Source organism: Callorhinus ursinus, unplaced genomic scaffold (genome assembly GCF_003265705.2).
Source record: "Callorhinus ursinus isolate GAN/ISIS: 27379988/994484 unplaced genomic scaffold, GSC_fseal_2.0 scaffold44, whole genome shotgun sequence".
Taxonomy (NCBI): Eukaryota; Metazoa; Chordata; class Mammalia; order Carnivora; family Otariidae; genus Callorhinus; species Callorhinus ursinus.
Window position 1 is genome coordinate 1,947,158 of NW_027397106.1, and position 23,821 is coordinate 1,970,978.

Sequence of the window (23,821 nt, forward strand, 5' to 3'; positions counted from 1 at the left end):
TTTTTTTTTGAGGGGGGGAAGGGGCAGAGGGAGCAAGAGAATCTTAAGCAGGCTCCACACCCAGCGCAGAGCCCAATACAGAGCTCACTCTCACAACCCTGAGATCATGCTATGAGCCAAAATCAAGAGTCAGACGCTTAACTAAGCTACCTGGGCGCCTCTCTTTTTTTTATTTTTTTTATTTTTTATTATTTTTTTTTAAAGATTTTTTATTATTTATTTGAGAGAGAGAGAATGAGAGATAGAGAGCACGAGAGGGAAGAGTGTCAGAGGGAGAAGCAGACTCCCCGCCAAGCAGGGAGCCCGATGTGGGACTCGATCCCGGGACTCCGGGATCATGACCTGAGCCGAAGGCAGTCGCTTAACCAACTGAGCCACCCAGGTGCCCTCTTCTTTTTATTTTTTTAAGATTTTCTTTTTAAGTAATCTCTATACCCAGTGTGGGGCTCAAACTTATAATCCTGAGATCAAGAGTCACATGCTCTATCAACTGAGGCAGCCAGGTACCCCATTCTCATTTAATTTTTCAAATGCAACTCTAGGGGCACCCGGGTGGCTCAGTCAGGCCTCTGCCTTTGAATGATTCCAGGGTCCTGGGATAGAGCCCCACATCAGGCTCCCTGCTCAGCGGGGAGTCCGCTTCTCCATCTTCCTCTGCCTGCCACTCCCTCTCTGCTTGTGTGCATGCTCTCTCTCAAATAAATAAATAAAATCTTTAAAAAATAAAAATAAAATAAAATTCAACTCTAGGTGGACTTTTGTAATTTTTCACCTATCAGATCACAAAAAGTTAAAACAAACAAAAAAACACGAGAAGCCTAAATTCTAATAATGCATAGCATTAGCAAGGACATGGGGAAAGAGGCTTTTTTTTTCTTTAAGATTTTATTTATTTGGGGGACACCTGGGTGGCTCAGTTGGTTAAGCGACTGCCTTCGGCTCGGGTCATAATCCTGGAGTCCCGGGATCGAGTCCCGTATCGGGCTCCCTGCTCAGCGGGGAGTCGGCTTCTCCCTCTGCCCCTCCCCCCTCTCATGTGCTCTCTCTCTCTCTCATTCTCTCAAATAAATAAAATCTTAAAAAAAAAAAGATTTTATTTATTTGACAGAGAGAGACACAGCAAGAGAAGGAACACAAGCAGGGGGTGTGGTAAAGGGAGAAGCAGGCTTCCCGCCAAGCAGGGAGCCCAATGCGGGGCTCGATCCCATGACCCTGGGATCATGACCTGAGCCAAAGGCAGACGCTTAATGACTGAGCCACCCAAGCACCCCGGAAATAGGCATTTTTTAAAAAAAGATCTGATTCATTCGTCAGAGAGAGACAGCATATAAGCAGGGGAGCGGCAAGCAGAGGGAGAAGCAGGCTCCTCGCTGAGCAAGGACCCCGATGCGGGACTCAATTCCAGGGCCCCGGGATCATGACCTGAGCCAAAGGCAGATGCTTAACCGACTGAGCCACCCAGGTGTGCCAGGAAATAGGCACTTTTATATATAGGTTGTGATAAATCAGTACATTTTGAAGTCCAATTTGGCAATATTATTAAAAATTTAGGGGCTACTGGCTGGCTCAGTTGGTGGAGCATGTGACTCTTGATCTCCAGGTCATGAGTTCAAGTCCCATGTTGGGTATAGAGCTTACTTAAAAAAAAATTAAATTACATTTAGAAAAAATTTAAATGTGTACCTTCAAATTAATTCCACTTTGAATCAGCAATGTCCTATAGATATACTCATGAGTATACAAAAATATGTGACAATAATATTTTCTATAGCTTTATAACAACAAAGAATGAGAAACCATCAAATGGTACACATCAGAGTAGTTAAGTAAATTATGACAAACTTCTGCAACTGAACACTATACACCCATGGAAAAGAATGAGATAAAGTTATGTGCTGTTACAGAAGATGGTCATAACCCAGTATATTGATTTTATGAAGCACTAATGGGTCACACTTAACGTTTTCAAACACTTCTCTAGGCCAATGGACAAAAGTAATGTTTCAAAAGAAGAGGTAACATATCCTCAAGTTTTCAAAGCATCAACCAACAATAAGTATTCACCTATGAAAGCACCTTGTGAAAAAGTTAATGACTCTATCCTTACTTAAGATTTCAATAGAGATTTGATTTTTTAAAAGATTTTATTTATTTATTTGACAGAGAGAGACAGTGAGAGAGGGAACACAAGCAGGGGGAGTGGGAGAGGGAGAAGCAGGCTCCCCACTGAGCAGGGAGCCCGATGTGGGGCTCGGTCCCAAGACCCTGGGATCATGACCTGAGCCAAAGGCAGACGCTTAATGACTGAGCCACCCAGGCGCCCCTAGAAATGGAGATTTAAAATTGGCTTGCTTTGTTTTTACCTGTTGTATAAAGAAACAAACAACAGCTACAAATCTCACCTCCTGGTTTTACTTCTGTACCTAATCTCCACTCTTTTCAGTGCATCAACATAATTTTGAGTTACTATGCCTAATAAGCTCTCCTCACTCACTCTACCACTTCTTTTATTTATTTAGCTATTTATTTATTTATAGATTTTATTTATTTAACAGAGAGAGAGCGTGAGCGCACAAGCAGGGGGAGCGGCAGGCAGAGGGAGGAGGCTTCCTGCTGAGCCAGGAGCCCAATGCAGGACTCGATCCCAGGACCCTGGGATCATGACTGAGTGAAGGCAGATGCTTAACGGACTGAGCCACCCAGGCATCCCTAAGATTTTATTAAGGGGGAGGGGCACAGGAGGAGGGAGAGAGAGTCTTTTGGTTTTTTTTTTTTTTAGATTTTATTTATTTGACAGAGAGAGAGAGCGCAAGCCTGATGTGAGGCTCAATTCCAGGACCCTGGGATCATGACCTGAACTGAAGGCAGATGCTTAACCAATTGAGCCACCCAGGCGCCCCAGGAGAGAGAGTCTTAAGCAGACTCCCTGCTGGGTGTGGAAGCCCAACCCACATTGGCTCAATCTCAGGACCTTGAGATCACGACCCAAGCAGAAACCAAGAGTCCAATGTTTAACTGACTGTACCACCCAGGTGCCCCTCACTCTACCACTTCTAAGCACCAGCCTATGGAATTAAATAAAATAAATTGGAACGTTTTGAGATTTTCATGATATTGGCAGAGCTAAACTGGAAGGACTGGAGTACAGGGTTGAGAACAGGTTCTGGAGTAGGACAGATGTAGATATGAGTCCCTGCACAGCCATTTGATTAGCTTTTTGACAGTGAGTCAGTAAAACTTCTCTAGTTATCAATTTCTACCTTAGCAAAAACTGGGATGAAATATTATCAATCTCATAAAATTATTCTGAAAAACAAATGAAATAATACTGTTAAGGTGCTTAGCATGGTATCTGTTACAACATTTAACACGCTGTAGCCAATATTATTAAGAAATTAACTTGTGGGCAAACTATAGTGAGAAATCATGGAATAAGATACACAGTGCTGGGGCACCTGGGTGGCTCAGTCGGTTAAGCGACTGCCTTCGGCTCAGATCATGATCCTGGAGTCCCGGGATCGAGTCGACATCGGGCTCCCTGCTCAGCAGGAAGTCTGCTTCTCCCTCTGACCCTCTTCCCTCTCCTGCTCTCTACCTCTCATTCTCTCTCTCTCTCTAATAAATAAATAAAATCTTTAAAGAAAAAAAAAATTCTCTATTTAAAAAAAAAAAAAGATACACAGTGCTACTTTATTTAATCAACCTGCCTTAAAAACTATATGTGAAACTGAGTGGAAACTCCCCATAATGGGGATGGATAATTTCTCCTCTTGAAATAGGCCCCAAAAGCTCAGCAGGTAAGACAGAATGCTATTCAATATCATCAGTGGTTACCTATCAAAAATTAACTCCAGAAGAGAAATTTACGAGACTGTAGATCCAACTACCTGCAATAGGTCTTCAGAAACACAGTAAGCAAAACCGTGGTCCATACAAGCAAGTCATCTTTGATCTAATTTCCAAACTAACCTTACTCAATTAAAATCAGGGAAGCAATTAATTAAACCCCAAAGGCCTCTCCCTGTTGCAATCAATTGGAAAGAAGCAAACTTTTCTCCATTTTATTGAAACATAAGTGTAACATTCAGAACACAGGGAACAAAGGGAAACAAAGAAATACTTAAGATATTAGGATGCTGTAAAACCGTATCTCTAAGCCTCTTTCAAATTCTTACAGAATGGGGGCGCCTGGGTGGCTCAGTCATTGAGCGTCTGCCTTCAGCTCAGGTCATGATCCCAGGGTCCTGGGATCGAGCCCCGCATTGGGCTCCCTGCTCCACGGGAAGCCTGCTTCTCCCTCTCCCACTCTCCCTGCTTGTGTTCCCTCTCTCACTGTCTCTTTGTCAAATAAATAAAATCTTAAAAAAAAATTCTTATAAAATGGACAGTCAAATCTGATATCCTCCTCGATCCCTGCTATGATTTCAAAGGATTTTTTTAATATGAAAACTGAAAATGGGGTTAAATGAGTTTCATTTAACAAAAAGAGGGACGAAACGCCAACAAAGCATCGACATCAGACCAGAATCTGTTTCCAGCCTCTTTCTTAATAACAGTTTTAGAAAAAGAACAGTTTTATCTTAAAATGTGGCATTGGTTAAGCAATGAAATAAATTAAAGATTTTCCTTTCCATGATGAAAATAACAAGTAACCAAAGGCACAGTTTAATGACAGTCTCGCCCAGCCCAGCAGTTGCGTTTAGCATCAGTTATTGAAATAGCTATGGTAGTTAACACACTTTTTCAGTCTCTTCAAAGTGAAGAAGTGTGCTGAAGTCATGAACTTTTAAGACGACCATGATACGTCAAATACCCTATTCTTCTCTGAGAAAAAACTTGGGCTGAATACACTAAAATAAGATGAAATAAGAAACTCAATAATTTTCAAAAGGGTAGTTCCCATACACTTCTCTATTCATCTGGTCTCTGGAATGATTTTGAGAACGCTGTGTTCTTTAATTCAGTAAGTATTAACACAGGATAACTGATTTTCATTTTTTTTTAATTTTTTTTTTTTATTCATGAGAGACAGAGACAGAGAGAGAGAGAGAGACAGAGGGAGAAGCAGACTCCCTGCTGAGCAGGGAGCCCGATGCGGGACTCGATCCCAGGACCCTGGGATCGTGACTTGAGCCGAAGGCAGATGCTTAACCATCTGAGCCACCCAGGCACCCCAGGATAACTGATTTTCAAAACTATACCTATACTAAGTACACACTGAGTTTTCTGAACATGTTTCATTTTATACAACAGATTTAATCCAAAGAATTTTATCTCAGTCCAGAAAGTGTTTGTGTGTTCAGCCACATTCAAACAGAATACTGGTAATAAATCATTTAAGCGTGAGGAACATCAGGTATCCAGAATATAGCCCCAAATCAAGAAATAAAACAGAAATAGATAATTCATAGTACATTATACTTTATTTTTCAGGATAATAATAATTTTCTTAATCTGGCTTCCTAATCCAAGTGAATCAGAGGTAGCAAATCAGAGAAAAAGGAATAGAAAAATTGTACTTTTAATGGCAGAAAAGCGGGGCACCTGGGTGGCTCAGTGGTTAAGCGTCTGCTTTTGCTCAGGTCATGATCCCAGAGTCCTGGGATCAAGCCCCGCACTGGGCTCCCTGCTCAGCAGGAAGCCTGCTTCTCCAACTCCCCCTGCTTGTGTTTCCTCTCTCGCTATGTCTCTCTCTGTCAAATAAATAAATAAAATCTTTAAAAAAAAAAAAAGGCAGAAAAGCTGACAACTGGGAGTGATAAAATGTAATACCAAAAAATACTGATAGATGGCCTCCAAATTCATCCCTACCTTGACTACTTGGTTATGCTTGAGATACAGTTTAACATAAGAGGCAAAATAAATGCTTGATTCTGTCAATTACTAGTTTTTAAAATAGTTTCCTAGAATCCTTGAAGAGTGACTAAGGACTCTTCCTTTTAAAAATCAAGTTTGGGGGCGCCTGGGTGGCTCAGTCATTGGGCGTCTGCCTTTGGCTCAGGTCATGATCTCGGGGTCCTGGGATCGAGCCCCGCATCGGGCTCCCTGCTCCTCAAGAAGCCTGCTTCTCCCTCTCCCACTCCTCCCGCTTGTGTTCCCTCTCTCGCTGTGTCTCTGTCAAGTAAATAAATAAAATCTTTAAAAAAAAATAAAAATCAAGTTGGTTGGGGTGCCTGGTTGGCTCAGTTGGAAGAGTATGCAATTTTTTTTAAGATTTTATATATTTGAGATATATAAATAGATATATTAATATAATTTACATTAATTATATTTATATATTATATAATATATAAAATATATTAATTATATTTATATTAACATAATTTATAATTATAATATAATTAATATAATAATACAAATTTAAAAGAAAAAATCTTTAAACAAAATATCAATGTTACTAAGGTTGAAAAATCATGGTTTATTTTTTTAAAAGATTTTATTTATTTGACAGAGACACAGTGAGAGAGGGAACATAAGCATGGGGAGTGGGAGAGGGAGAAGCAGGCCAGCCTGACGCAGGGCTCGACCCCAGGACCCCGGGATCATGACCTGAGCCGATGGCAGACGCCTAACGACTGAGCCACCCAGGTGCCCCGAAAAACCATGGTTTAGATAAATGTACACAGTAAGTAGTGTAACCTTTTAATCAAGATATAGAGTATTTCTATCATCTCAAATAGTTCCCTCATACCCCTCTGCATCCAGTCCTTTTTGCATCAATATGTATGAACTCAGGATTTAAACTTATTTGATGTTTCAATCCATGTGGTTTTTGTTCTTACTGATGCTCAAACTATCTTATACTTGGTCACAGAAACTTATGTTGACTCTTGTGTCCTTTGACAAAATATCCCACATTTAATATTAATTTCCTACTCTAGATCTAAAATCAGGTATTTCTTCAACTATTCCTAATATCCCTAGTTTCTCTTACTGGAAATTAGTATTTAGATACCACAGTCTGGTTCTCTAGTTATTTTAGTTATTTGAAGCTCTAGTAGATTCCATACAAAGGGATCATGTGAACACTGTTTCTTCAATTTTTTTTAATTTTTTTAAAGATTTTATTTATTTATTTGACAGAGAGCACAACCAGAGGGAGTGGCAGGCAGAGGGAGAGGGAGAAGCAGGCTCCACACTGAGCAAGGAGCCCAATGTGGGACTCAACCCCAGGACCCTGGGATCATGACCTGAACTAAAAAAAAGGCAGACACTTAACCGACTGAGGCACCCAGGCGCCCTATTTCTTCAATTCTTACATGTTACTGTTAAACTGTCTGTGGTATGGGGTGCCTAGGTGGCTCAGTTGGTTAATCGTCCAACTCTTTACTTTGGCTCAAGTCATGATCTCTCGACTGTGAGATTGAGACCTGCATCAGGCTCTGTGCTCAGCGGGGAATCTGCTTGAGATTCTCTCCCTCTGCCCCCCCCTCCAATAAATAAATCTTTAATGAACTGTCTGTGGTTCTTATACTTAGGGGTCTATTTGTCTGGATATAAAATTCTTGGTTCATGTTTTATTTCACTGATTTTCTTAAATGTTAATCCACTGCATTCTGACACTAAACATGCTATCAAGAGTCTAGTGACAAGGGGCACCTGGGTGGCTCAGTTAAGCAGATGACTCTTTGATTTCAGCTCAGGTCATGATCTCAGGGTCCTGGGATCGAGCCCCACATTAGGCTCCCTGCTCAGCAGGGAGTCTGCTTCTCCTCTCCCTCTGCCCCCACCCCCCCAATCTCTCTCTAAAAAAATAAATCTTAAAAAAAAAAAAAGTCTAGGGTGCCTGGGTGGCTCAATCCTTAAGTGCCTGCCTTCAGCTCAGGTCATGATCCCAGGGTCCTGGGATCGAGTCCTGCAGCAGGCTCCCTGCTCAGCAGGAAGCCTGCTTCTCCCTTTCCCACTCTCCCTGCTTGTGTTCCCCCTCTCTTGTCTCTGTCAAATAAATAAAAAACCTTAAAAAAAAAAAAGTCTAGTGACAGTCCATTTTCCTTCCTTTTTAAGTGATTAGTAGGTCTTTTTTTACTAGGATGCCCAAATGATTTTTTTTTTTTTTTGCCCTTAAAGTCCGTCAGTTTTACTAACTATGTCTCCATGTTGGCCATTCTGAATCAATCTCCCCAGACACACTTTCACAAAGTTTTCTTTCTGTCCCATGGCTTTGGTTATTTTCTTCCTTGGGGACTCTGTTAGTATGAATGTTAGTTTTTTTCTTTTTTTAAAGAGATTTTATTTGTAAGACAGACAGCGCGCATGCACAAGCAGGAGTGGCAGGTAGAGGGAGAAGCAGGCTCCCCGCAGAGCAGGGAGCCTGATGCTGGACTCGATCCCAGCATGATCCTTGGGATCATGACCTGAGCCAAAGGCAGATGCTTTACCCACTGAGCCTCCCAGGTGCCCCTCTTTGCCTACTATTGTAGCAGTTTTTTCTCAATCCCTTTTACTTCTTTTTTTGATTTTTAAAAGGTTCTATCTACCTTGTTAAAAAATTTTTACTTTTTATTTTATTGAGTCATTACCTGTTGTGCTTCTTCATTTATATGTTCCTTTTAGTTTCACCTTTATTTCTGAAATAATTTTTTTCTCTTATTTCTAATTTTTTCCTAAGGTCTATCACTTCTCTTTTCAAATTCTTTTCTTCAAACACCTCATTTCTGAGATTCTTCTCATTTGAATTAATTAATTAAGTAAGTAGGCTCCACACCCAATGTGGGTCTTGAACTCACGACCCCAAGATCAAAGGTCACATGCCCTACCAACTGAGCCAGCCAGACACCCCGATCTTCTCATTTGAATTTATTTTTTTTAAAGGTTTATTTGAGAAACAGAGCGAGCAAGTGTGGGGTGGGGGGGGGAGAGGGAGAGAATCTCCAACAGACTCCCTACTGAGCAAGGAGCCCTCCGTAGGGCTCGATCCCACAACCCCGAGATCAAGACCTGAGCCCAGTTCAAGAGTCAGGCATCCAACTGACTGAGCCATCCAGATGCCCCTCTAATTTGAATTTAAAGTATTTTACTTTGGGACGCCTGGCTGGCTTAGTTGGAAGAGCATGTGACTCTCGATCTCAGGGTCATGAGTTGGAGCCCCACTCTGGGCATAGAGATTACTTTTAAAAAGTAAATAAATAAAATAATTATTTAGGTGGAATCCTCATTCTCTATTTGTGGTTGTTTCAGTGGTATAGGTAAGCATGTACATTACGCTATGGTGCTCAACAGCAGATACTACTACTTGTTCCAGTTCTCATTCTCTCTCATTCTCTTCCTCTTCCTGCCTAAAAGCCAGGCTAACAAGAGTGCCAGGTTACATATATTCCCCTTCCCAGATACCCTTGCAGATAAGAAGTAGGCAAATGACAAGGTCTTAACCCATCAGCTGTAAAACAAAATTACTGTTAGGTAAGACTTTCAAGAAAGCTCTTTAAATGCAAACTCAGGGGCGCCTGGGTGGCTCAGTTGGTTAAGCGACTGCCTTCGGCTCAGGTCATGATCCTGGAGTCCCGGGATCGAGTCCCGCATCGGGCTCCCTGCTCAGCAGGGAGTCTGCTTCTCCCTCTGACCCTCTTCCCTCTCGTGCGCTCTATCTCTCATTCTCTCTCTCTCAAATAAATAAAATCTTTAAAAAAAAATAAATGTGAACTAAGCTTGCTTCCTCCTTTATCAAGCTTCACCTTTCCCTCCTTTATCCTGTCTGGAAAGAAGACACAATGCCTTGCAAGCATGGCAACTGAGCCACACTAAAGCAAAAGTAAACATAGCCAGGGTTCCTACTGCTACCTTGAGCTGCCACACGAACTTTGGACTCACTACCTTCAGACTTCATGTTACATAAAAACAATAAGCACCCACACACCTGGTTAAGTCACTGTAATAGGTTTTCTGGTATATACAGCCAAATATGCATTCCCTAACTCCAAAAAAAAGGGAAATTATTTTTTAAAGACTGATTTATTTATTTGAGAGAAAGATAAAGCGTGCATGTGCGTGTGGGGGGCAGAGGGGAGAACGAGATCTTAAGCAGGCTCCACACCCAGCGCACAGCCTGACGCAACCCTGAGATCATGATCTGAGTCAAAATCAAGAGTCGGACGCTCAACTAAGGCGCCCAGGCGCCCCGAAATTATTTTTTTAAAGTATGTCATGACTATGCTGGGCCTATCAGTTTTTCTGAATTATACAGATATACCTCAGTATATCTTACCAGGATTTTGTGTCACTACCTTTTGTGTGTCAAATTGGTAAGAGCCTTTAATTTTTTTTGTCCAGCTCCCAGAACTGTAAGTGGATAAGCATCTAACAAAAAAAATTCTAATGCTTTTTTATTAAATTAGACCACACAAGAATAAAGAACAGATAACAGAAACTTATTTCCTCCTGTTCCAAAACATTAAGCCCTTGCTAATTCATTAGTAATTTGTGCTCGATACAAACCCATATAACCTTGCTTCTAAACTCATTTTTTCCACATTAATCTTTCCTGATTATAGTTATTACAGCATATTTTACACACACACACACACACACACACACACACACACAATTTACAGGCTTTACCATATATAACTTCCTTTAGAGTGTATCCGTATAGTGTCCTATACCACGTGGACTCCCTAAAAAGTATGTTGTAGAAATGTTTACCAATTATTTATTTTCTGTTATTCCAGGTACTATACTAAGCTCTGAGGAGTCAAAGAAATAGTACTGGCTGTTGAAGAATTTGTAGTTCCCTAGAGAAAAGAAAAACAGGTAATTTCAAAATAGTGAGATAAATGTTATAGTAAAAGCCATTCCAAAGATGTTCTGGTATTGAAAGGGGTAATCTCCCCAGTCTAGAATTTCGGAGAAGGTTTACTTCCTAGAGGAGCTGACATTTCGGCCAAACTTTAAAGAATACATAGGAATTAGCCAGGTGAAACATGTCGGCAAGGGAAGGTGTTCCAAGAAGAGAGAACACTAGGACCAGAGTGAAGGAATGTAGAGGAGTAGAACATGGTGTGTAGGATGATGGTAGAGTAGAGGGAGAAGATGGATGTGGAGAGGTAAACTTCAAAACATGGTATCATCAGATCCAGGACAGATATTCAAATGAATGATTTTTGAAAAGTGATGGTAGAGACAACATAAAAAGATAAACACTTTCAGACAACTCCCAGTAGCATGAGTGCACTAAAGTGTATAGCAGGGAATGAGCATGGTGTGTATATTAGGCATTGTGGCACAATACAGAACAAATCTTTTTTTTTTTTATTTTTTTTTTTTAAAGATTTTATTTGAGAGAGAGAAAGAGAACACATGAGAGGGGGGAGGGTTAGAGGGAGAAGCAGACTCCCCACTGAGCAGGGAGCCTGATGCGGGACTCGATCCAGGGACTCCAGGATCATGACCTGAGCCGAAGGCAGTCGCTTAACCAACTGAGCCACCCAGGCGCCCCAGAACAAATCTTTAAAATGTGACTAATCTTGGGGCGCCTGGCTGGCACATGCAATTCTTGATCTCAGAGTCGTGAGTTCAAGCCCTACACTGAGTATGGAGCCTACTTAGAAAAAAACAAAACAGGAACCTGGGTGGCACAGTCAGTTAAGCTGACTCCTGGTTTCAGCTCAGGTTGTGATCTCAGGGTCATGAGATGGGGGCCCCAAGTTGGGCTCCATGCTCAGCGCAGAGTCTGCTTAAGAATCTCTCTCCCTGGGGCGCCTGGGTGGCTCAGTCGTTAAGCGTCTCTCTTTGGCTCAGGTCATTATCCCAGGGTTCTAGGATCGAGCCCCACATTGGGCTCCCTGCTCAGCGGGGAGCCTGCTTCTCCTTCTCCCACTCCCCCTGCTTGTGTTACCTCTCTCACTGTGTCTCTGTCAAATAAAATCTTTAAAGAAAAAAAAAGAATCTCTCTCCCTGGACATTAAGGAGGACACATGATGTAATAAGCACTGGGTATTATATAAAACTGATGAAATCACTGACCTCTACCTATGAAACCATTAATATATTATGTTAATGAATTGAACTTAAATTTTTTTAAAAATGGGAAAAAAAATAATCTCCCTCTCCCATTCAAGCTCTCTCTAAAATAAATAAATAAATCTTTTAAAAAAATGTGACAATTCTTTTAACCCAGTAAGTATATGTCCAGGAATAAGGAAGGACATGTGCCAAATACTGTATTAAGCTCTTGGGAATGATAGAATCCTGGCCATTACAGAGGTTCTATCTTACTGGGAAGATAAAAAATTAAATCAACTATAATATTTGCCTTATGGTTTATAAAATAAAGTACTAATAACATGCTCTGGTAAAAGGAATATAAGAGTTGGAAGGAGGAGTATTAGAAAAAAGAAAAGTAGAATGTTCTGGGCTACTCCATTTGATAATGGTGAAAGATAATAAAGGCCTAAAGCAGGGCTGTGAGGGGTGCCTGCCTGGCTCAGTCGATACAGCATGTGACTTTTGATCTCAGGATCACGAGTTCAAGCCCCACACTGGGTGTGGAGCCTACTTAACAGCAATAAAAACAAAACAAAAAAAACAAGTGGGGCTGTGGTTCCAATGAAGAGAAAGGCATGAATAAAAAATATTTAGGAGTAAGAACAGTCAGAATTTAATGGCTGAATACAGAACTTCTAAGTTTCTGCGGCATAAATGAAATAGCAAGACTGCCAGGAATATGAACAAAAGAGAAGTGATAAATACAGTCGTCTCCCCTTATCTGCAGACTCTATTTCTGTGGTTTTAGTTACCCACAGTCAATCACAGTTGGAGGCAGATGATCCTCCGGACATTATTGTGAGAAGGTCAACTATAGCCTAACACTATGTCACAATGCCACATCATTCACTTTACTTCATCTTATCATGTAGACATTTTGTCATCTTATATCATCACAGAAAGGGTGAATACAGTACAATAAGATGTATTTTTTGCAATAAGATATTGTGACAGAAACCACATTCACATAACTTTATGATATATTATTGTAACTGCTCTATTTTATTATTAGTTATTGTTATTAACCTCTTACAGTGAGTAATTTAGAAATTAAACTTTATCATAGATATGCATGTATAGGGAAAAAAGTTTATTTAGGGTTCGGTACTATCCACAGTTTGAGACATCCACTGGAGGATGAACGTAACCCCAGCAGGTAAGGTGAGACTACTGTATTTTTAAGATCTTTCAAAGATACAAAGGAACTCATTAAAAATTGAATCTAACCTAGTAGCTCCGCTCCTAGGTATATAACAAAGAGAAATGAAAACATATGTCCATACAAAAACTTGTACACAAATGTTCATAACAGCACATTCATAATGCCAAAAAGTAAAAACAAGCCAAGTATGTACCAACTTGATGAATGGATAAACAAAATGTGGTATATCTACATAATGAAATACTATTTGGCAATAAAAAAGAATGAAGTACTGATACATGCTACAACGTATGAATCTTGCAAACATCACGCTAACTGAAAGAAACCAGTCACAAAAGACCACATATTGTATGATTCCATTTATATGAAATGTCCAGAATTGGCAAATCTATAGAGACTACAAGTAGTGGCTGCCCTGGACTGGGAATGAGAAGTGAGAATAGGGAAGGACAGCTAATGGGCCACATGGTTTCTTTTAGGGGTAATGAAAATGTTCTCAAATTAGATTGTGGTGGTAGTTGCACAACTGTGTGAATATACTAAAATCTACTCAACTGTACATTTTAAATGGGTGAACTGTATGGTTTATGAGTTATAGCTCAATTAGGATGTTTTAAATAGCAAACTATGTTCAAAACATGTTTTTTTTAAGATTTTTTATTTATTTATTTGACAGAGAGAGACACAGCAAGAGAGGGAACACAAGCAGGGGGAGTGGGAGAGGGAGAAGCAGGCTTCCCGCAAAGCAGGGAGCCCAATGTGGGGCTTGATCCCAGGACCCGAGGATCATGACCTGAGCCGAAGGCAGACGCTTAACGACTGAGCCACCCAGGTGGAAGAGAAGGAGGAAAAAAGAGGAGAAAAATGTTCAAAGGAGAAAACTGAAAAGGAAAAAGAAGCAACCTATACTGCACAGGGGATGGGGGCACCAGAGAAGGAGGGAGAAGAAAAATACTTATTTTATTAATTTTAATTCAATAAATTTTTTTTTAAGATTTTATTTATTTGACAGAGAGAGAGCGAGAGAGAGACAGCAAGCACAAGCAGGGGGAACGGGATGCGGGACTCGATCCCAGGACCCCAGGATCATGACCCAAGCTGAAGGCAGCCGCCTAACTGACTGAGCCACCCAGGCACCCGTAACTCAGTAAATCTTTATTGCACATCTGCTGTGTTCCACACACTAACTTTATGTGCTAAATTTTAGCGAGCCAAACGCAGTGAGATAATACACAAGACAGAAAGTAGTATCACCAGTTGCCTTTTTTGTTCTAGATGAACAGAAGAGACAGCTCTCACGTTCGAAATAACTTTAGATACCTCTGCCCTGACAGTTCAAAAATAACTCTGGGCAGATAAAGTTCAAGGTTTACAAAAATGTCTAGAAAGAAAACCTGGCAAGAAATTCCAAAACACTAACACTGGTTTCTTTAAATGATAGGTTGCCTTCTTCATATTTTCCCCTGAAAAATAAAGCATGAAAAATAAAAGGGAGGGGAGTTAAACACACACACACACACACACACACACACACACACACACAGTTTAAATGTGAAGAAAAGAAGGGGCACCTAGCTGGCTCAGTCAGTAGAGATTACTTAAAAAATAAATAAATAAATAAATAAATAATGTAAAGAAAATAATTATTAATTTTTGAAAAGGCATTTCTATATGATTTTAAAATTCATTAAAGAAATCACTATCATCAAAGATCAGTTCATTTGACATATAAAAATGAAAACTATATTACAAAAAACTAAATAAGAGCTTGAGGAAGTTTTTCAACAAATTTTATTTTATTTATTTTTATTTTTGGGGGGGTGGGGGTGGGGAGGGGAGACGGAGAGAAAGAATCTTAGGCAGGCTCCACACCCAGCGTGGAGCCCAATACAGGGCTTGATTCCATGACCCTGAGACCATGACCGGAGCTGAAATCAAGAGTGGGCCACTTAACCAACTGAGCGATCCAGGCACCCCTCAACAAATTTTAAAAACAACAAACTTCTTTATTTAAAAAAATAGCCCAGGCAACTTCCTAAGAATATCATTATGGTGCCAGCAGACGAATCAACTAATACAACTTGTAAACAAGCAGAAGGAAAAACTTCAATCTCACTAGTAGGCAAAAACACAAAAACTTAACCTTTAGGGAAAGGTCAGAGTATATAAAAATATTCCTAATTGAAAAAATCCAAATATGGAAAAAGTCATTTGAACAGATATCCAACAAATTACTTAAAACAGCAATATAAAAAATGGAGGGGCTCCTGGGTGGTTCAGTCGGTTAAGCGTCTGCCTTCAGCTCAGGTCATGATCCCAGGGTCCTGGGATGGAGCCCCATATTGGGCTCCCTGCTCAGTGGAGAGCCTGCTTCTGCTTCTCCCTTGGCCTGCTGCTCCCCCTGCTTGTGAGCTCTCTCTCACTCTTGCTCTATTGCAAATAAATAAATAAAATCTTAAAAAAAAAAAAAAAGGATTAAAATGGGAAAAATGAGCAAAGTGTTAACTAACCTGATGGAATATACCAGGCAGTCAGTAAAATTTATGGTTAACTGAAGTATAATAACTTGGAAAAAATGCTTATGCCATATCAGTGAACAAACCAAGGAACAAATTACATGCATGCCAAGAATAAAGCTATGCTTTAAAAATAAATACATCAGGAATGCCTGAGTAGCTCAGTCGGTTAAGCATCTGCCTTCAGCTCATGATCCCAGGGTCCTGGAATCAAGTCCCACATCGGGCTCCTTGCTCTGCAGGGAGCCTGCTTCTCCCTCTCCCTCTGCCTGTTGCTCCCCCTGCTTGTGCTTGCTCGTATGCTCGCTCTCTCTCTCTCTCACTCTCTGTTTCTCTATGACAAATAAATAAAATCTTAAAAATATATATATATTAAAATTTAAATAAAGTAGAAGAAAACACACCAAAATTGCTGACTGTGATGGGGAGTAGTTATTAGTTTTGTTTTTCTCCTTTCTGTTTCTCGTATTTTCTATAATATGATCATTTAACTTTTATCATTAAAAACATACACAGGGGTGGGGCGTCTGGGGGGCTCAGTTGGTTAAGTGACTGCCTTCGGCTCAGGTCACAATCCGAAGTCCCGGGATCGAGTCCCGCATCGGCCTCCCTGCTTAGTGGGGAGTTTGCTTCTCTTTCTGACCCTCACCCCTCTCATTCTCTCTCTGTCATTCTCGCTCTCTCTCAAAAATAAATAAAATTAAAAAAAAAAACAACAACCATACATTGGGGTGCCTGGGTGGCTCAGTCTGTTAAGTGTCTGCCTTCAGCTTGGGTCATGATCTCAGGGTCCTGGGATCTAGCCCTATGTTGGGAATCCCTGCTCAGTGGGGAGTCCGCCTCTCCCTCACCCTCTGCCCCTCCCTCTGCTCCTGCTCTCTCTCTCTCTCAAATATATAAAATCCAAAGATTTTATTTATTTGACAGAGAGAGACACAGCGAGAGAGGGAACACAAGCAGGGGGAGTGGGAGAGGGAGAAGCAGGCTCCCCGCTAAGCAGGGAGCCTGATGCGGGGCTCAATCCTAGGACCCTGGGTTCATGACCTGAGCCGAAGGCAGACGCCTAACGATTGAGTCACCCAGGCGCCCCAAATATATAAAATCTTAAAAAAAAAAAACAAAACACACACACACATACACAGTGAAAAAATAAAAAAAATCAGCCTATATATCTCTCCCTTTTATTATTAACAATGTTTTATAGATTTAACAACTGGTGTTTCACATCTCAGTAAATGGGAGTTTTCTTTAAGTATGGGGCGATCAGCACAATGATGTCAAAGATTCTTACCAGTAGGTGTCGCCGTAACAAAGTGATATAGTTTTTATATTTTTATTTTTATTTTTTTAAGATTTTATTTATTTATTTGAGAGAGAGAGAGCAAGAGTGGGGTGAGGGGCAGAGGGAGAAGCAGGCTCTCTGCTGAGCAAGGAACCCGACGCGGGACTCGATCCCAGGACTCGGTTATCATGACCTGAGCTGAAGGCAGATGCTTAACTGACTGAGCCACTCAGGCGCCCAGATAGGAGTTTTTAAAGTCCACCCTCCCAGCAAAGAGGTTTAGAAGAAAAAAAGGGGGAAAGGCAATCCATAAACTTTATTTATTTATTTATTTTGTAACACTGTTTTATTAAGAGTGAACTCTTTTCAGTATTCCTGAACTGCAAACAATGGGAAACTGGAGTATCAAAGGAAACACATCAGGGATCATATATAATCGACAAAAACCTTTAAATTTTCTTATTGCTTTTATATAACAATCAACGCATATTTAAGTAAAACTGAATTTCTTACTAGGCAAATATTTTTGCATACGCTGCCTTCTCTTTATCTTTCGGTGCTTTTATCTTTTGTTTGACTTTCAGCAATTCTGCCTGGATAGCTTTATCTTCTGGCGCTATCTCCTGAGCTTTAAGATCAGCCAATGCTTGATCGTATTCTTTTAATCCTTGCCGTCCTTGAGCTCTAGGGTACAATGCTTTGGTATTGGATGGGTCTATTTCAAGAGCCTCCAAACAACTGTCGATTGCTCCCTGCCAATTTGACATCTTCAGTTTACAAGCACCAATATTCAGCACACAGCTTAAAGCTATAGGTTGCAGCTTCAATCTATCTGCTTTCTCAGTAACAGCCTTTGAACCTTCCACATATCTTAAAACTTTTGCATATTTTTAATGGCCATCTCCCAGTTCTGAGATTTGAAAAAAGTATTTCCAATATTTTTTACATCTTCTGTTATTAGTAAAATTTTATTTACATCTTTTAAATCTGTATCTGCATCCTCAGGGAAGTCTGGATGACTGTCACCAGAGCCATCTTTTGGGAATATGCCCCAATCATCCCATTCCTTCAATTCTCCGCATTCTGCAATAATGCACAATTTGGCAGGTTTTTCACCTTTCACTTCTACATTTTCCAGTATCCTTGCCACACCCATTCCTTTAATTACTTGGCCAAATACCACGTTTCCCATCCAAGTGGAGTCGGGACTGTTGTGATAAAGAACTGAGAACCATTTGTATTGCAGCCTGCATTTGCCATGCTCAATAAACCTTCCTGATCATGCTTACAATAGAAATTTTCATCTTCAAATTTTTCACCATAAATACTTTCTCCGCCTGTCCCATTTTGATTTGAGAAGTCTCCACCCTGAATCATAAATCTCTTACTAATTCGATGGAAAGGGCATCCTTTGAAATGGAGAGGTTTCCCAGTGGTGGGTCCAATGCCTTTTTCTCCTGTACACAATGCACGAAAATTTTCTGCAGTTTTGGGTACAATATCTGCAAACAATTCTAAGACAATTCAACCAAATCGCTCCCCTCCAATGTCCACATCAAAGAAGACTCTGGGGTTACTGGGGTTGGAGGGCTTAGTTTGGGGGGACGGGTGCGACATTTTGAATTGCAGATGTGCTTGGGAGCGAACTCAAATAACCTTGTGAACGACCGGCAGCTCAACCCAAAGGCGACTTTCTCCACGAAGAAATCCACAAACTTTAAATGGGACCATTTGGAAGTATAATTCAGATGTGTATCAAAACCAGATTTTTTTTTCAGCTTTGGTAATGCTTCTTTACTAAAAACTCTAGTCTTATGTTATCCATCATGAATCCAAAGGTACAGGTTTCCCTATTTTCCGTGTCCAAAAAAACCTAAAGATCTCAAAATTTAATCATTATTAGTAACATACTGAAATTCTTCTAAATTCCAAGACTTTCACCGACTTCCCACCTCTGTCAACATCATTCCATAGTGAAAACTGTTTTTTAAGACCGAGAAATGAATTAGAATTGTCATATCTTTCCCCCAACTCTCACCACAGTGATAACTTCCTGGGGAAACGGTCTCACTTTAACATCCCTCCTAAATTAGCTATAATTACTTATTATTCAGACTAGTATGATTTAAAATTCATTTATTTAAATATATAATATATACATTCCAGAGGAAAGCTACAGGAGAGGGATATAAAGGTTAAGAGAATATAGTCATTTGGTTTATTAAGAGCAAGAAAGTGATAAAACAAATAGGAAATAAAATTAAAATTAATTTTGGACTTAGGGGTGCCTGGGTGCTCAATGGGTTAAGTGGCTGCCTTCGGCTCAGGTCATGATCCCAGAGCCCTGGGATCGAGCCCCACATCGGGCTCCCTGCTCAGTGGGGAGCCTGCTTCTCCCTCTCCCTCTGCCTGCCTCTCTGCCTACTTGTGCTCTCTCTCTGTCAAATAAATAAATAAATAAAATCTTTAAAAAAAATTTAATTTTGGACTTAATTCATGCCTCCACCATTTTCCTGATTAAAGAAGAGATGAGGCAGCTCTTTCTGCCCACAGGTCCTGACCCCATGCTTTAATAAAACCACCTTTTTTGCACGAAAGGAAGGAAGGAAGAAAAGAGGTGAATGCAACTTCTCCCTTGTTGGTTTTTATTTTTTTCAGATTTTTAACTATTTATTTAAGTATTCTCTACACCCAATGCAGGGCTCAAACTCAGAACCCCAATACCAAGAGCTGCATGTCCCTCCGACTGAGCCAGCCAGGTGCCCCATCTTGTTGGTTTTATCTTTCTTCCTTTTTTTTAAAGTAGGCTCCACACCCTGCATGGAGCCCAACATGGGGTTTGAACTCATGACCCTGAGATCAAGACCTGAGCTAAGATCCGGGGTGCCTGGGTGGCTCAGTCGGTCAAGTGTCTGCCTTTGGCTCAGGTCATGATCCCAGGTCACAATCCCAGGGTCCTGAGATGGAGCCCCACATCGGGCTCCCTACTTGGCAGGGAGCCTGCTTCTCCATCTCCCCCTGCCTGCTGATCCCCCAGCTCGTGCTCCCTCTGTCAAATATAATAAATAAAATAAAATAAAAGACCTGCACTAAGATCGAGTCGGACACTTAACTGAGCCACCCAGGCGCCCCCAACTTTGTTGGCTTTCAAGTAAGGTCCTTTTGACTGACTTTTGGTCCATTCATATCCATTAACAGGTCTTTTAAAATTACTAGGAGCTTCTGACGATTAAAATTAATCAGGACCATTAAATACACCGTAATACACTATAATGGTGCAGTTGGACAAACCTAGACTGAATCCTGGTTTCACCACTTACTACTAGCAAAGTAACCTGAGCCTTACTTTCCTCATCAGCAAAAAGGATATGATTATCCTGGACTAATGATATAAAGCATACCGTTAGCATTACATCTAACACATAGAAGGCACTCAATAAATCACTGTATATTAGTAAAATAAAAGAGCTGAGTGTGACTTTTGTTTTTTCCCTATCTATGTATTATACACTTTTACTACTCACAATATGTTATTTTGAACTTATCTAGGACAACTGTAGTGTCAAATTCAATCACCAATATCTCTAAAACAGCACCAATAAAATGCTGTAAAACAAAGAAAAATGAAATGCACAGTAATTTAATATTTTGCTTCTAACCATTAGATTTACCACTGAAAAAGGATAATCATACCAAAGCATTCAAATAATACTTGATTCTCATTAAAAATAGTTTGGAGGGGCACCTGGGTGGCTCAGTTGTTAGGCTTCTGCCTTCGGCTCAGGTCATGATCCCAGGGTCCTGGGATTGAGCTCTGCATCGGGCTCCCTGCTCAGCAGGAAGCCTGTTTCTCCCTCTCCCACTCCCCCTGCTTGTGTTCCCTCTCTCGCTGTGTCTCTCTCTGTCAAATAAATAAATAAAATCTTTTAAAAAAATAATAAACAAATAAATAAAGTTTGGAGTTGATTAATAATGCAGAAATAACCATTCTGAATACACAACACTGAAAGGAGAAATTGTGGGGCACCAGGGTGGCTCAGTGTTAAGCGTCGCCTTTGGCTCAGGTCATGATCCCAGGGTCCTGGAATCGAGCCCCGCATCAGGCTCCCGCCTCCATGGGAAGCCTGCTTCTCCCTCTCCCACTCTCCCTGCTTGTGTTCCTGCTCTCGTCTCCCTCTTTGTCAAATAAATAATAAATAAATAATCTTAAAAAAAAAAAAGATTTGAAAGGAGAAATTGTGCCAATTAAGCTTCATGTTTTCAGAGAATTTTCTGGATAAAATATAGTAATGAGGGGCACCTGGGTGGCTCAGATGGTTAAGCATCTGCCTTCAGCTCAGGTCATGATCCCGGGGTCCTGGGATCGAGCCCTGCATCGGGCTCCCTGCTAGGCAGGGAGCTTCACCCTCTGCCTCTGCTTCTTCTCTCTCTCTGACTCTTATGAATAAATAAATAAAACATTAAAAAATATATATATATAGTAATGAGATGCTGTGTGACGATAAAACCATGAAAAAATGCTGAAGGAAAGTACAGATGACCATAGGGAAAATAAGTACTTTATTTTTTTTTAAAGATTTTGTTTATTTGAGAGAGAGAATGAGAGAGAGAGAGTACATGAGAGGGGGGAAGGTCAGAGGGAGAAGCAGACTCCCCGCTGAGCAGGGAGTCCGATGCGGGACTCGATCCTGGGACTCCAGGATCATGACCTGAGCCGAAGGCAGTCGCTTAACCAACTGAGCCACCCAGGCGCCCTGGAAAATAAGTACTTTAAATGCAGGTATCCTAGAGACTCTCTCACTAACCAGACCAGATTAATTTCTCTAGTAGGGCCTGAAGAAAAATGAACAGTAATAGCCATCTATCATGTTTTGTGAATAAGATTTTTTTAAAAATATTTATAGTATTGGGCGCCTGGGTGGCTCAGTTGGTTAAGCGACTGCCTTCAGCTCAGGTCATGATCCTGGAGTCCCGGGATCGAGTCCCGCATTGGGCTCCCTGCTCGGCGGGGAGTCTGCTTCTCCCTCTGACCCTCTTCCCTCTCGTGCTATCTCTCATTCTCTCTCTCTCAAATAAATAAATAAAATCTTTAAAAAAAAATATTTATAGTATTAGTAAGAGTAATGGAAACAAGGGGCGCCTGGCTGGCTGAGCTGGAAGAGCATGTGACTCCTGATCTCGGGGTCCTGAGTTCAGGTCGTTGGGTACAGAGATTACTTAAATAAATAAATAATTAAAAGAAAGAAAGAAAAAGCGCAATGGAAACCAAAAAGGAGGGGGAAACATCCAAAACCCCATCCCAACAAATTATCATCACATTTTCATCTTCTCAATTAATATTCATATGCACAAACTTTACCTATTTATAATCATAAGTTACATTATACGTAAAAATCTGAACTAAAGAAGTAATTCTTCAGATCCACACCATTCTAAAATCCCTGAAATGACCAGGTAAATAGCACTTACATGTTAGGTACCTTTTAATGATAGGCTTCTCCAAGTTTATACATGAGTAATGACCATAGCACAATTATATAATCTGATATACTATGGGCTAATATTTTAACCCTCCCTAAGCATAAACTCTAAAGTCACTTTATAATGTAAGAACTAGACTTCACCTTGTCTTAATTTATCTAGATTACTAGGCAAGTACTAAAAGCAGATACTCTCATACCTAATGTTGCAAAAACACATCACATCTTTAAACTGCCAATGACAGTATCACAAAAAGATACAAGACAAAAATGCTACTCTATGGGGACGCCTGGGTGACTCAGTCAGGTGAGCCTCTGACTCAGTTTTGGCTCAGATCATGATCTCAGGGTCATGGGATTGAGCCCCCCTGCAAAGAGCTCTGTGTGCAGCGGGGAGTCTGCTTGAGATTCTCTCCCTCTCCCTCTGCCCCTCCCCCAGCTCTCATGTGCTCTCTTTCTAAAATATAGATTTTTAAAAATAGAAAAAAAGAAATGCTAGTCAATGATAATATACAGGTGCTCATCTATGCATCTGCGTACTCCTTTTCCTATACTAGTTTCCTTAAACTTCTGTTTAATAAGGCAATGGATAATTCAGACATATTGTATCTAATATATTTTAAATGTTATGCTCTCTGTTCTTTTAATATTATGTAATGAATGAATCAGCAAACCAACTCCTAAGGATGTATTCTAAGTAAATGACTCAAAATGAAAAAACTATATGCTCTATTATATTCTATATTTAAAATATAGGAAAATTTCAAACGATCAGAATATTTGACAAAGAGAAGAAAGAAATTGTGGCAAACGACTTGATAAATATTACACAGTAATTAAAAAATCACCACTTTAAAAGTGAAATATAAGGGTGCCTGGCTGGCTCAATTGGTTATGCATCTGACTCTTGATTTTGGCTCAGATTATGATCTTAGGGTCATGAGATGGAACCCCTGGGTCCGGGCTCCAGGCTCAGCAGGAATTCTGTTTCTCTCCTCCCTCTCCATCTGCCCCCCTGCCCCTCACCCCCGGCTCATGCTCTCTCTCTAAAATAAACAAATCTTTAAAAAAAAAGGGGGGGGCACCTGGATAGCTCAGTTGGTTGGGCATCTGCCTTTGGCTCAGGTCATGATCCCAGCGTCCTGGGATTCCCCCCTGCTCAACGGGGAGCTGCTTCTCCCTCTCCCTCTGCCTGCCGTTCCCCCTGCTTGTGTTCTCTGTCAATATAAATAAATAAAATCTTTAAAAAAAAAAAGCGAGGGGCACCTCGGTGGCTCAGTCGGTTGAGCATCTGACTCTTTTTTTTTTTTTTAAAGATTTTATTTATTTATTCATGAGAGACAGAGAGAGAGGGAGAGAGAGAGAGAGAAGCAGAGGGAGAAGCAGGCTCCCAAGGAGCAGG

The 23,821-nt window shown here is 40.6% G+C and overlaps 1 protein-coding gene and 1 pseudogene across 2 annotated transcripts in view; both read right to left on the reverse strand.

Annotated features, from left to right (window-relative positions):
• SP1 (Sp1 transcription factor) overlaps positions 1-23,821 on the reverse strand; it is a 54,862-nt gene that overhangs the window by 14,655 nt on the left and 16,386 nt on the right. The gene's annotated exons all lie outside the window — the stretch shown is intronic.
• Positions 16,712-21,478, reverse strand: LOC141370756 (peptidyl-prolyl cis-trans isomerase D pseudogene; annotated as a pseudogene).